The following is a 14030-nucleotide window of genomic DNA, read 5'->3' as shown; positions in this document are numbered from 1 at the left end:
TATAAAAGGGGCTCTGCCTGGCACAATGTGTATAATTGGCTCTGCCTGGCACAATGTGTATAAAAGGGGCTCTGCCTGGCACAGTGTGTATAAAAGGGGCTCTGCCTGGCGCAATTTGTATAAAGGGCTGTACCTGGTGCAGTATGTATAAGGGGTTCTTTCTGGCATGTATAAGGTGTGGTGTAATGTGACTGATAGACACTACTGTGTGGTGTAATGTGATTTGGTACAAGTCTGTGGCCATGCCTCTTCCCATGAAGCCATGCCCCTATATTTTTGACACAAGCCTTCGGCGTGCACTATCCCTGTTTTTAATGGGGAGAGGGGGTCACCAAAAAAAATGTTTGCCCTGGGCGCCACAAGGTCTAGAAGCAGCCCTGACTACAGCATATACAGACTATTAGGGGAGGGGAGCACACTGACGCATATAAAGACTAGGGAGGGCACACTGACGCATATACAGACTAGGAGGAGGGCACACTGACACATATACAAACTAGGAGGGGAAGGGTAGCACACTAATACACATACAGACTAGGAGGGGAGGAAGGCACACTGATGCATATATAGTCTAGGAGGGGGCACACTGACGCATATACAGACTAGGAGGGGAGGGCAGCACATTAATTGGTAGCGCCTAGATCCCCTTTGCTAAAAGGATCTTTCCCATAATACACTGAGACGTAATCATCTATTGCAATAGTAACCTGTGCTGAGCAAAGTGAGACTCCGGCCCAAAGTGTGGCGAGTGAAGCGAGCCTGCGAGGGTACAGTGGAGCCCAAAAAAACCTCCAAAAAATAACTTACAACAAACCTAGATTGGAGAAAAAAATTCAAATGCTGTAACGGCATAAGACAACTTCCGCCCTCAGCTAATGTCACATCTTGGTCCTTATGGCGATGGGGATATAGATTCTACCCACACTAGTGCATATACAGACTAGAAGGGGAGGAGGCACACTAATGCATATACTTTTAAGGACACACTCCTTTTCAGTAGCCATATCCCCTTTTTAAGCGCATGCAACAGTAATCCCGTTTCACCTTCCATACCTCCACTTCAAAATTCCCACTTCGACAACCACTGTATGTATGGGTCTGTTGTTCTGCTCCTCTATTAAATGGTTGAAGGTAGGCACTAGCTATGAATTCCATGGAGATAGCCACACCCATGGCACAGACCACACCCCCTATTTAGACCACCCCCACCGCAGCACTTATCACACCTCCTGCCAAGGCACACAATATGCCCTTCATACATTTCAGCTCCAGGCCCATGTGGACCTTAATGTGGCACTCTCCGTAGTTATGTGGTGTGCAGCAGAGCGGCAGTTTAAAAGTATTAATAGGTGCTGCTGGCAGCTCCTTTTTTTTGTGTGTGTCCTGGATCCTCTGGGCCCCTTTAACCCTTGGGTGTCCCCTTTGTCCCCCCTGTCGCCGGGCCTGGTGGTTGATACACATAGGGCGGGATTCAAATCTTGCAGCTGCCCTCCCGCCCGCCAGCAGTATTCAAATGTTACTGCCGATGGGGTGGTGAGCTAAAATGCACGAAAAGTGACCCGTTTGGACGCTCAAACCTAACTTTTCGCGATCGCACCCATGACTAGAGTCGGATTTTGCTGCTTTACGCGGCTAAACCCGTCTCTTCTGGGCGCGATCAGCGCGATAACAGGGGGCCTTAGAATATTGCCCCACGATCTCCCGCCACTTTAGACGGGAGATCAGGGGCAATGAAAAATTTGAATCCCACTCACAGCGTGCTTTGGTCTGCTTTAGAAGAATGGTTATTATAAAGGTACATGGATCTAATTAGACATGTGCTCATCATATAGATAATATCCCCAAACATCACATATTGAACTTTTAATAAAAGTATCACTTGTTAAATGTTATTTAATTAGGACAGTGTCTACTTTCGTTATTAATTATAGCCAAATGAGAGCTGTGTTGATTGTACAACTCACATAATTCAAGTTTCTCAGAAGATTTAATGAGTAAAATATTTATTAGGTAATAAAATTGTCTGACATACTGTATGCGTCAGCCCACGGTATACTAACATCATAGTTACATCAAAATGGTTGCACCACGCTTAAGGGTATGACACTCTTGTTTTGAATTCATATAAATCTGTCTAATTTCTATATTATAACACTAATAGTCAAAATGGGTTATATTGTAATTTATAAGAGCTAAAACATTCAAAATCAGTGGTACTCCAGATTACAGTCTATGGTACAGTCTTCACTTAGGACATACTCCTCATAATTCTCTTTATCTGACAGTGATGTTTGTGTGAAGGTAGATGCTGTATTTCATCAGAGGTGTGAAGGACTGGTTAAACAGCTCTACAATTTATTTTAAAGCACCAATTCCACATACAGTAATTTATTATTTAAGCACTCATCTTAGCTGTCCTACTGCAAATCATTATCTCCTAGTCAAAATCCCTCTGGAGGACAGAAAAATATGACTGCCAGTCATACTCAGACATGTAATGTGGATGTAGAAGGGGGGGGATTTTGCAATAGAGACAGAATTCAGAAGGGCGTTTCAAAGTTTCTGTTCACTGCATCATCTATTAAGTGACTAAGGTTATCATGGTAGTCACATGACACTGAGACCTGTGCAGAATTATAAATGATTATTATAAATGATTATTACAGTAGTCTAAAAAAAACTACCCAGGATCAAATATTATTACCAAGCTTCTATGTGTAGCCTGGCACAGCAATATATGTTAAAGAGCACACCTCATTTTTTCATGGAATTGCTGCTATTGTATATGCTTACTAAATGTTGGGCATCAAAAGAAAGGTAACAATATATTTCACTATGGTGGACATTTTAATATACATGTCTTCCAAGTCAAGGAGTGACACAAATAACATACTTCATATGTGTTCACATACACTGTGTTACAAAATTATTATAATTTATATGGCACCTAAAGGTGTCTTTAGAGCTTTACAGGGATCGAACAGTACAATTATACATCAATACAGTATAACTATTAATACAGCAATTAAATAAAGTACAGGGTGGAGCGTAATGAGAGAGTGAAGGGTAGGTTAAAGCTACTCACTATGGTTAGAAAAAGCAAGTAATGATAATTGGGCAGATAGAAAGGATCACAGTTGCTATTAGGAACTGATTCAGGTTTGTTAGCAAACCAAAAAAAGCACACAACTGCAGGTGGGGCACATGTAACATATGCATAGTGTTCCTTCAAGGCTGTTTCAACAGGGTGCTGCACCCTGCCCATTTTTGAAATGTGAAAAAGCACCCTACCCTTTTTCAGTGTACCCTGCAGGACAGGGACGTGCGGTGAGCTAACCATAAATCACCCCCTGTATACAGAATGCAACAGTCAGAGTGCATGATACAATGTTATTGTCTACTCCTTGCTCATCTCTCAAATTGGAGCACAATTTCTATCCTTTGCGAACTGGATGGCAGATGAGGGACTGTAAATGACATCACTGCTGTGGCTGCCTGCATAACACAGTGCTCTGATAAAGAGGAAACGAACAGGGTAAGCAGTGAGCATGTACTGCTTACAGTATTTCCCTAGTAGAACAGACTTTTTTTTTACCTATGTATTTGAACCCTCTGCTTAACTTTTCTGTTTTGTAACACATATGAATTATAACCACTTCAGCACTGGAGCAGACATTTATTATTACCTACTTATATATATACTACAGCCAATCTTTCACGAAGACTGGACATATACAGTATGTTTCTCAGAACAGATGTTGGATGTTACATAGGTGTCCTGTATATATGTATGGGCATATGATATACTAAGTGAAAAATGTATGTACAAAAACTATAAACATTTGCGCTATGTTTTGTGCGCAAAGCGTCACATCAAAAATGTGCCCTTCAAAATAAAAATGTGCCCTCCTCAATGACCAGCACCCTGCCCTAAAAAAATCCTAGAGTGGACACTATATGCACTTTAAAATAAAACATATGGAAAATACATTTCAGCCAAGGACATGTTCAGGAACCCTGTTCCTGATTATGTCCTTTTCAATGAGAGGTTCAGGAGTTGCTGCTGAAGAATCTTTATATATGACTGTATATACTATTACTTCTGTATATTGGAAGTCACATCAAAGTCTTGTGGTCTCTATAAAGGTATTTGGCAACTTGTGCAGTTATATGTTCACAGAACTCTTCTCATACTTACCTACATTTTTGGTCTCCTCTCCAGTAGAAGCTCGGAGTTGAGACAATCACTGCAGGACACTTTGGGGGGCAGGGCCGGTCTCGTTGCTAAGCCCCACCCCATTGCAGCAATATGCTGCGATTTGTGGGTTCCAAACTTGAATCATTTAACCCCGCCTGCTCTTATTTAGCCACAAATCCCAGGTATAATCTCCTCATCCTGCCTGCTGAACTAGGAAGCGGATGGTATGTAGGAAATTTGCCCACTTTTCCGTGGGTGTGGGGGACTGCCCAAAAAGTCAGGAGTTCAGAAGGCAAGCATGATTTAACTTTCACTTCTTATTAGAGATGAGCAGTTCGGTTCTCCAGAAAACAAAATCCACACAATTTTTGTGGATCTGAACCAAACCAAAATTTGGTCTTGATTTCCCAAGAAGAACTGATCAAAACCATTTTGGATCTTCCGGTGGCTTGTAATTTTCAATTTTAAATACAAATTTTAGGTTTGAAATGCAAAAATGTCATGATTTTAGTTGTTTTCAATGATTTTTATTGATTTCTATCAATGATTATCTTTTTTTTTTTTAATCAGTTTTTCACCAAACAAAAAATACTAATCTGAATCAAAACACTTGAGGGTGGTTTTGCCAAAACCAAAACAAAATGATAAATTAGAATTACAATAATGATAAATAAATTAGAAACCAAAACACGTGGGTCTGCGTACATCTGATATTTTATATTTTAGAGTTGGATTATTCTGCATATCTTTTTTTATTGAGTCAAATACAACTAGTGATGTGCACCGGAAATTTTTCGTGTTTTGGTTTTGGATTCGGTTCCGCGGCTGTGTTTTGGATTCGGACGTGTTTTGGCAAAACCTCCCTGAAATTTTTTTGTCGGATTCCGGTGTTTTTTTTCAAAAACCCCTTAAAAACAGCTTAAATCATAGAATTTGGGGGTAATTTTGATCCCATAGTATTATTAACCTCAATAACCATAATTTCCACTAATTTCCAGTCTATTCTGAACACCTCACAATATTATTTTTAGTCCTAAAATTTGCACCAAGGTCGCTGGATGACTAAGCTAAGCGACCCAAGTGGCCGGCACAAACACCTGGCCCATCTAGGAGTGGCACTGCAGTGTCAGACAGGATGGCACTTAAAAAAATAGTCCCCAAACATCACATGATGCAAAGATAAATAATAAAAAAAAGAGGTGCAAGATGGAATTGTCCTTGGGCCCTCCCACCTACCCTTATGTTGTATAAACAGGACAGGTTCAGGAGTTGCTGCTGAAAAATCTTTATATATGACTGTATATACTATTACTTCTGTATATTGGAAGTCACATCAAAGTCTTGTGGCCTCTATAAAAGTATTTGGCAACTTGTGCAGTTATATGTTCACAGAACTCTTCTCATACTTACCTACATTTTTGGTCTCCTCTCCAGTAGAAGCTCGGAGTTGAGACAATCACTGCAGGACACTTTGGGGGGCAGGGCCAGTCTCGTTGCTAAGCCCTGCCCCATTGCAGCAATATGCTGCGATTTGTGGGTTCCAAACTTGAATCATTTAACCCCGCCTGCTCTTATTTAGCCACAAATCCCAGGTATAATCTCCTCATCCTGCCTGCTGAACTAGGAAGGGATCGTATGTAGGAAATTTGCCCACTTTTCCGTGGGTGTGGGGGACTGCCCAAAAAGTCAGGAGTTCAGTAGGCAAGTATGACTCAACTTTGACTTCTTATTAGAGATGAGCAGTTCGGTTCTCCAGAAAACAAAATCCACACAATTTTTGTGGATCTGAACCAAACCAAAATGTGGTCTTGATTTCCCAAGAAGAACTGATCAAAACCATTTTGGATCTTCCGGTGGCTTGTAATTTTCAATTTTAAATACAAATTTTAGGTTTGAAATGCAAAAATGTCATGATTTTAGTTGTTTTCAATGATTTTTATTGATTTCTATCAATGATTATCTTTTTTTTTAAATCAGTTTTTCACCAAACAAAAAATACTAATCTGAATCAAAACACTTGAGGGTGGTTTTGCCAAAACCAAAACAAAATGATAAATTAGAATTACAATAATGACAAATAAATTAGAAACCAAAACACGTGGGTCTGCGTACATCTGATATTTTATATTTTAGTGTTGGATTATTCTGCATATCTTTTTTTATTGAGTCAAATACAACTAGTGATGTGCACCGGAAATTTTTCGTGTTTTGGTTTTGGATTCGGTTCCACAGCTGTGTTTTGGATTCGGACGTGTTTTGGCAAAACCTCCCTGAAATTTTTTTGTCGGATTCCGGTGTTTTTTTTCAAAAACCCCTTAAAAACAGCTTAAATCATAGAATTTGGGGGTAATTTTGATCCCATAGTATTATTAACCTCAATAACCATAATTTCCACTAATTTCCAGTCTATTCTGAACACTGAACACCTCACAATATTATTTTTAGTCCTAAAATTTGCACCAAGGTCGCTGGATGACTAAGCTAAGCGACCCAAGTGGCCGGCACAAACACCTGGCCCATCTAGGAGTGGCACTGCAGTGTCAGACAGGATGGCACTTAAAAAAATAGTCCCCAAACATCACATGATGCAAAAATAAATAATAAAAAAAAGAGGTGCAAGATGGAATTGTCCATGGGCCCTCCCACCCACCCTTATGTTGTATAAACAGGACATGCACACTTTAACAAACCCATCATTTCAGCCGCAGGGTCTGCCACACGAGTGTGGCTGAAATGACTGGTTAGTTTGGGCCCCCACCAAAAAAGAAGCAATCAATCTCTCCTTGCACAAACTGGCTCTACAGAGGCAAGATGTCCACCTCCTCCTCATCGTCCGATTCCTCACCCCTTTCACAGTGTACATCCCCTTTCCACAGATTATTAATTCGTCCCCACTGGAATCCACCATCTCAGGTCTCTGTGTACTTTCTGGAGGCAATTGCTGGTAAATGTCTCCATGGAGGAATTGATTATAATTCATTTTGATGAACATCATCTTCTCCACATTTTGTGGAAGTAACCTTGTACGCCGATCGCTGACAAGGTGACCGGCTGCACTAAACACTCTTTCGGAGTACACACTGGAGGGGGGGGGGGGCAACTTAGGTAAAATAAAGCTAGTTTGTTCAAGGTCCTCCAAATTGCCTCCTTTTCCTGCCAGTATACGTACGGACGGTCTGACATGCCTACAGTGATGCTGTCACTCATATAATCCTCCACCATTCTTTCAATGATGACAGAATCTTATGCAGTGACAGTAGACGACATGTCAGTAATCGTTGGCAGGTCCTTCAGTCCGGACCAGATGTCAGTTTTCACTCCTGACTGCACTGCATCACCGCCAGTGGGTGGTTTTGGAAATTTGATCCTTTTCCTGGCAGCTCCAGTGGCGGTAGAAAATGAAGGAGGAGCTGTTGGCGGGTCACGTTCCGCTTGACTTGACAAGTGTCTCACCAGCAGGTCTTTGAATATCTGCAGACTTGTTTCTGCCGGAAAGAGAGATACAACGTAGGCTTTAAACCTAGGATCGAGCACGGTGGCCAAAATGTAGTGCTCTGATTTCAACAGATTGACCACCCTTGAATCCTGGTTAAGCGAATGAAGGGCTCCATCCACAAGTCCTGCATGCCTAGTGGAATCGCTCCATTTTAGCTCCTCCTTCAATCTCTCCAGCTGCTTCTGCAAAAGCCTGATGAGGGGAATGACCTGACTCAGGCTGGCAGTGTCTGAACTGACTTCACGTGTGGCAAGTTCAAAGGGTTGCAGAACCTTGCACAACGTTGAAATCATTCTCCACTGCGCTTGAGTCAGGTGCATTCCGCCTCCTTTGCCTATATCGTAGGCAGATGTATAGGCTTGAATGGCCTTTTGCTGCTCCTCCATCCTCTGAAGCATATAGAGGGTTGAATTCCACCTCATTACCACCTCTTGCTTCAGCTGATGGCGGGGAATGTTCAGGAGTGTTTGCTGGTGCTCCAGTCTTCGGCACGCGGTGGCTGAATGCCGAAAGTGACCCGCAATTCTTCAGGCCACCGACAGCATCTCTTGCACGCCCCTTTCGTTTTTAAAAAAAATTCTGCACCACCAAATTCATTGTATATGCAAAACATGGGACGTGCTGGAATTTGCTCACATGTAATGCACGCACAATATTGGTGGCATTGTCCAATGTCACAAATCCCCAGGAGAGTCCAATTGGGGTAAGCCAATCTGCGATGATGTTCCTCATTTTCCGTAAGAGGTTGTCAGCTGTGTGCCTCTTATGGAAAGCAGTGATACAAAGCGTAGCCTGCCTAGGAACGAGTTGGCGTTTGCGAGATGCTGCTACTCGTGCCACCGCTGCTGTTGTTGCTGTGGGAGGCAATACATCTACCCAGTGGGCTGTCACAGTCATATAGTCCTTAGTCTGCCCTGCTACACTTGTCCACATGTCCGTGGTTAAGTGGACATTGGGTACAACTGCATTTTTTAGGACACTGGTGAGTCTTTTTCTGACGTCTGTGCACATTCTTGGTATCGCCTGCCTAGAGAAGTGAAACCTATATTTATAGAGCAAAAAGAAAAAAAAGGGCACAACAAAGTATAAATATAAATAAAAATAAAAATAATAAAAAGAATTTTTTAATAAGTAATCTAGTAGCGCTTTCTGTTCTTTTTTTCTTGTTTTAGAGAAGTGGAACCTAGATGGTATTTGGTACCGGGGACACACTACCTCAAGAAATTCACTAAGTCCCTGTGAACTAACTGCGTATACCGGACGCACGTCTAACACCAACACAGCTGTCAAGGCCTGAGTTATCCACTTTGCAACAGCATGATTGCTGTGATATTTTATCTTCCTCGCAAAGGACTGTTTGACAGTCAATTGCTTACTGGAAGTAGTACAAGTGGTCTTCCGACTTCCCCTCTGGGATGATGATCGACTCCCAGCAGCAACAACAGCAGTGCCAGCAGCAGTAGGCGTTACACTCAAGGATCCATCGGAGGAATCCCAGTCAGGAGAGGACTCGTCAGACTTGCCAGTGACATGGCCTGCAGGACTATTGGCGTTCCTGTCTAAGGAGGAAATTGACACTGAGGGAGTTGGTGGTGTGGTTTGCAGGAGCTTGGGTACAAGAGGAAGAAGGGATTTAGTTGTCAGTGGACTGCTTCTGCTGTCACCCAAAGTTTTTGAACTTGTCATTGACTTCTGATGAATGCGCTCCAGGTGACGTATAAGGGAGGATGCTCCTAGGTGGTTAACATCCTTACCCCTACTTATTACAGCTTGACAAAGGTAACACACGGCTTGATACTGTTAGGTGCGGCGGTCCGTGGCGCCGCTCCAACTGTATCCGAGCGACGGTCACGGCCGCCGCACCTCCCTCTTCGCCCGCCCGGCGCCTAGCAACGCCAGGACGCAGTGCGTGCTGTAGCCGCCGGGTCCATGGCAACGGGGACGCCACTAGTGGAACGCGTTCCCCGTTGCCAGACACTGATTGTGCCTGATTAGTTGTTTGTGCAGCAGGGCAGCTGCACTACAACTATCAATTAGGATCTGGGGGCTGGTCTTGCTGGCTCTCCTGTTATTGGCCAGCAGGGCCTTTTTATTGGAACCAGCACATTGCAGCCTCGCCGTTGATAGCTTCCTGTATGCTGTTCCTGCCCTGCAGAGTTCATTGTCCAGCGTGCTGTTATCTGCTCGATCCTGCTCCCTGTGGTCCTGAGTCCTGGAGTTCTGAAGCCGGTCGTGGGAATCTTTCCAGTTCTCTAGTCGAGTGTACCTGTAACAGTCATCTCGGGGTTCTCGCTCGTTGGGGTTCTCTCCCGGTTTCGTGAGTAGCGGCTCCTGCCACGCCTTGCGGCCTAGGTCGCTGAGTCCTTGTGTTTATTTTGTTGCTGGAGTTTTGCGGAGGTTTCCGCTCTTGCTGTCCTCCCCGGTACACGACGGTGCCGTGTAGGGTGTGGACAGTGGAACCTTTGTTGTTCTTTTTCTTTGGCGGCGTGCCACACATTTATTTAGTTTTGGGTTTCTTGGTAGTCCCTGGCTCTCTGTTTTGTTTAGTTAGAGGTCCCCTTGTTATCATCCCGTCTCGGTTCACGCCTTGTCTCACATTAAGACCTGGGGGCATCGGAGTTGGGCAGACCTAATCCGCCCTTCAAAAGCGGCTGCCGGAGGCCCAAGAAACCATAGTCTCGCAGGCGTGAACTGACCACGCGGGTGAAACAACGGAGGTAGGTTGCTAGGGGTTACCATCACACTTGGCCATTACTTTAGCGTCACGTTCTGGTGCTTTGGGGTTGCTACACTACACCTCTTTGTTCAGAGCAACAGGAACGTAACATTATCACCGGCCAAACACAAAAAAAAAAAGGGTTATTTGTATCTGGGTGGCCTTGAAATTCGGCCTCATGAATCCAGCAGGATTAGGACCGAATCCTAGCCAGCTTTTGGCCAATCAGATTCAGGAACTCACTCAGATGGTTCAGGATCTTACCCTTCGGGTGAGATTGCAGGAAGATCTTTTACGAGCCTCCCCGGGTATGATTCCTGAACCAAGGATGCATCTTCCTGACCGCTCTTCGGGTAACCGAAAGGATTTTTTTTAATTTCAAGGAAGCTTGTAAACTTTATTTTCGTTTAAGGCCCCGATCCTCTGGTACTGAGTCTCAAGGGGTCGGGATTGTGATGTCTTTGCTCCAAGGCGATCCGCAAACCTGGGCTTTTGGGTTAAAAGCCGATGACGCAGCCTTGCTGTCAGTAGATGCCTCTTTTAAGTCCTTAGGCCTTTTTTATAATGACCCTGATAGAGAAGCGTCGGCTGAGAGCCACCTGCGTGCACTTAAATAGGGAAAAAATCCCGCAGAGGCGTATTGTACCGAATTTCGCCGTTGGTCGAACGACTGTGGCTGGAACGACCCGGCTCTGCTCAGTCAGTTTCGCCTCGGTTTGTCTGAAGTTATCAAAGACAGTCTCCTTCAGTACCCCGCTTCAGAGACTTTAGATAAACTCATGGAGCTTGCTATTAAAGTTGATCGTCGTCTCCGAGAGCGGAGGGCTGAAAGAGGAGCTAATTTCAGGACTAGTCCATGTGTGTATGCTTTCCCTGAGGAAGTCGACGAGCCCATGCAAATGGGTCTCTCCCGGCTGTCCCCAGAGGAAAGAGCCTGAAGGCTAAATTCTGGACTCTGCTTATATTGTAGTGGCAAGGGACATGTTGCGCGTAATTGCCCAAATAAGCAGGGAAACGCTCTGACCAAGTGAATTGTGAGAGGGTTCACTTGGGTCTGCAATTAATCTCCTCTAACGATTCCTTGTTAATTCCTGTAAAAATTTCCTTCGGTAGTCTCAGTTCATTGGTGTCGGCCTTTGTTGACAGCGGAGCTGCAGGAAATTTTATGGATCTTGTTTGGGCTCAGGCTTTGGGCATTCCGCTGATACCTTTGGATAAATGTATCACCATGCACGGCTTGGACAGTGGTTCACTTTCTAATGGGGTAATTACTCACCGCACACCTCCAGTACATCTGACAGTGGGGGCCCTACATTCGGAGAAAATTTAGTTCTATCTTACCCAATTGTCCGGCTGTTCCCGTCGTATTAGGTCACCCCTGGCTTGCCTTTCATAATCCCACCATAGATTGGCGGTCTGGGGAGATTTCCCGATGGGATTCCTTTTGTGTTAAGGAATGTATTTCCCGTCCAGTCCGGGTTGCGGCTGTCACCCCAGAGCTTATTCCTTTGGAATATCAGGACTTTGCCGATGTTTTTTCCAAAGGTAATGCGGATATTCTGCCTCCTCATCGGTCCTATGACTGCACCATTGACCTAGTTCCTGGTGCCTCTCTGCCCAAAGGGAGACTATATGCCCTGTCTGGCCTGGAAACTACGGCAATGGATGATTATGTTCAAGAGAGCCTGAAGAAGGGCTTTATTAGGCCCTCGAAATCCCCATTGAGTGCAGGATTCTTTTTTGTTGAGAAAAAAGATGGGTCGCTCAGACCATGTATTGATTATCGGGCGTTGAATAAGATTTCTGTAAAAAACACCTACCCCTTGCCACTAATTTCGGTACTGTTTGATCAGCTCCGTACTGCCGTCATTTTCTCTAAAATTGATCTTAGAGGGGCTTACAACCTCATCCGAATAAGATCTGGGGATGAGTGGAAGACGGCTTTTGGCACACAGTCGGGACATTAAGAATACTTGGTAATGCCATTTGGTCTGTCTAATGCTCCTGCTGTATTTCAGGATCTCATTAACGATGTCCTTCGCAACTTTCTAGGAAAGTTCGCAGTCGTCTATTTAGACGACATTTTGATTTACTCAGAGTCCTCTGAACAACATATTATCCATGTGCGACTGGTCCTTCAGAGGTTACGGGAGAATCATTTGTACGCCAAACTGGAGAAATGTGATTTCCACATCACAGAAGTGTCCTTCTTGGGGTATATTATTTCTCCAAAGGGGTTTTACATGGAACCAAAGAAACTCCAGGCAATCCTAAATTGGACACAACCCACAAACTTAAAGGCAATCCAGCGCTTCTTAGGGTTTGCAAATTATTATAGGCGTTTTATTCATACCTTCTCGGATTTAGTTGCTCCTACTGTGGCGTTGACTAAAAAAGGAGCGGACCCTTCCAATTGGTCGCCTCAAGCCAAGTCTGCCTTTCTGGCCTTAAAACAGGCCTTTGTCTCAGCTCCAGTACTTAGACACCCTAACCCAGATCTCCCCTTTATTGTCGAGGTGGATGCCTCAGAAGTTGGAGTGGGAGCCATCCTTTCTCAGGTAGACCCGGAGTCTTTGGAATTACACCCATGTGTCTTCATGTCCAGAAAATTCTCCTCCGCAGAATCCAACTATGATGTTGGTAATCGAGAATTGCTGACAGTTAAATGGGCCTTCGAGGAGTGGAGGCACTGGCTGGAAGGAGCAAGGCATACCATTACTGTGTTCACTGACCACAAGAACCTGCAGTATATTGAATCAGCTAAACGGCTAAATGCTCGACAGGCATGTTGGGCGCTGTTTTTTACTCGATTCAGGTTTATCATCACCTTCAGGCCCGGTCCCAAGAATACGAAGGCTGATGCCCTGTCAGATTGTTTTCTTCCGGTTCACAATAACCACCCGGCTACAACCCCCATTGTCTCATCGTCCGTCATCCGGGCTGGCCTCACACAGGATTTATTTACACAGCTAGTCCAGCTTCAGCAGCAGGCTCCCAGTGTCACTCCTGCGGATCGTCTCTTCGTCCCTGAATTTCTGAGAGGCACTGTTCTTGCTGAATTTCATGATAATAAGGTTTCTGGTCATCCGGGTATTACTAAAACCTTGGAGTTAGTCTCTTGCTCAGTGTGGTGGCCTAATCTTTCTAAGGACGTAAGGGAATTTGGCCTTTCTTGTCAGGTTTGTGCTCAGCACAAGATATCCCGATCATTGCCGGTTGGTCAACTCATGCCTCTAGCCATCCCTCTCAGGCCATGGTCACATATTTCCATGGATTTTGTGGTCGACCTTCCTCTTTCAGCTGGATTCCGGGTCATTTGGGTGGTAATAGACCGTTTTAGTAAGAGGGCCCACTTCATTGGTCTTCCCCGATTACCCTCCGCTCAAGTTTTGTCAGTTTTGTTTCTCCGCCATGTCTTCAGGCTCCATGGTTTACCCGTGGATATTGTCTCTGACCGGGGACCACAATTCATTGCCCGTTTCTGGAAACGTTTTTGTGCCTCATTAAATATGAAACTCTCTTTAACATCTGGATACTATCCGCAATCTAACGGTCAAACTGAACGGGTTAATCAGTCATTAAAACAGTATTTACGGCTGTATTCAGCCAAACTTCAGAAT

The sequence above is a fragment of the Pseudophryne corroboree genome, chromosome 9 (genome assembly GCF_028390025.1).
Source record: "Pseudophryne corroboree isolate aPseCor3 chromosome 9, aPseCor3.hap2, whole genome shotgun sequence".
Classification (NCBI taxonomy): domain Eukaryota; kingdom Metazoa; phylum Chordata; class Amphibia; order Anura; family Myobatrachidae; genus Pseudophryne; species Pseudophryne corroboree.
Note: the sequence above shows the minus strand (reverse complement) of the source record.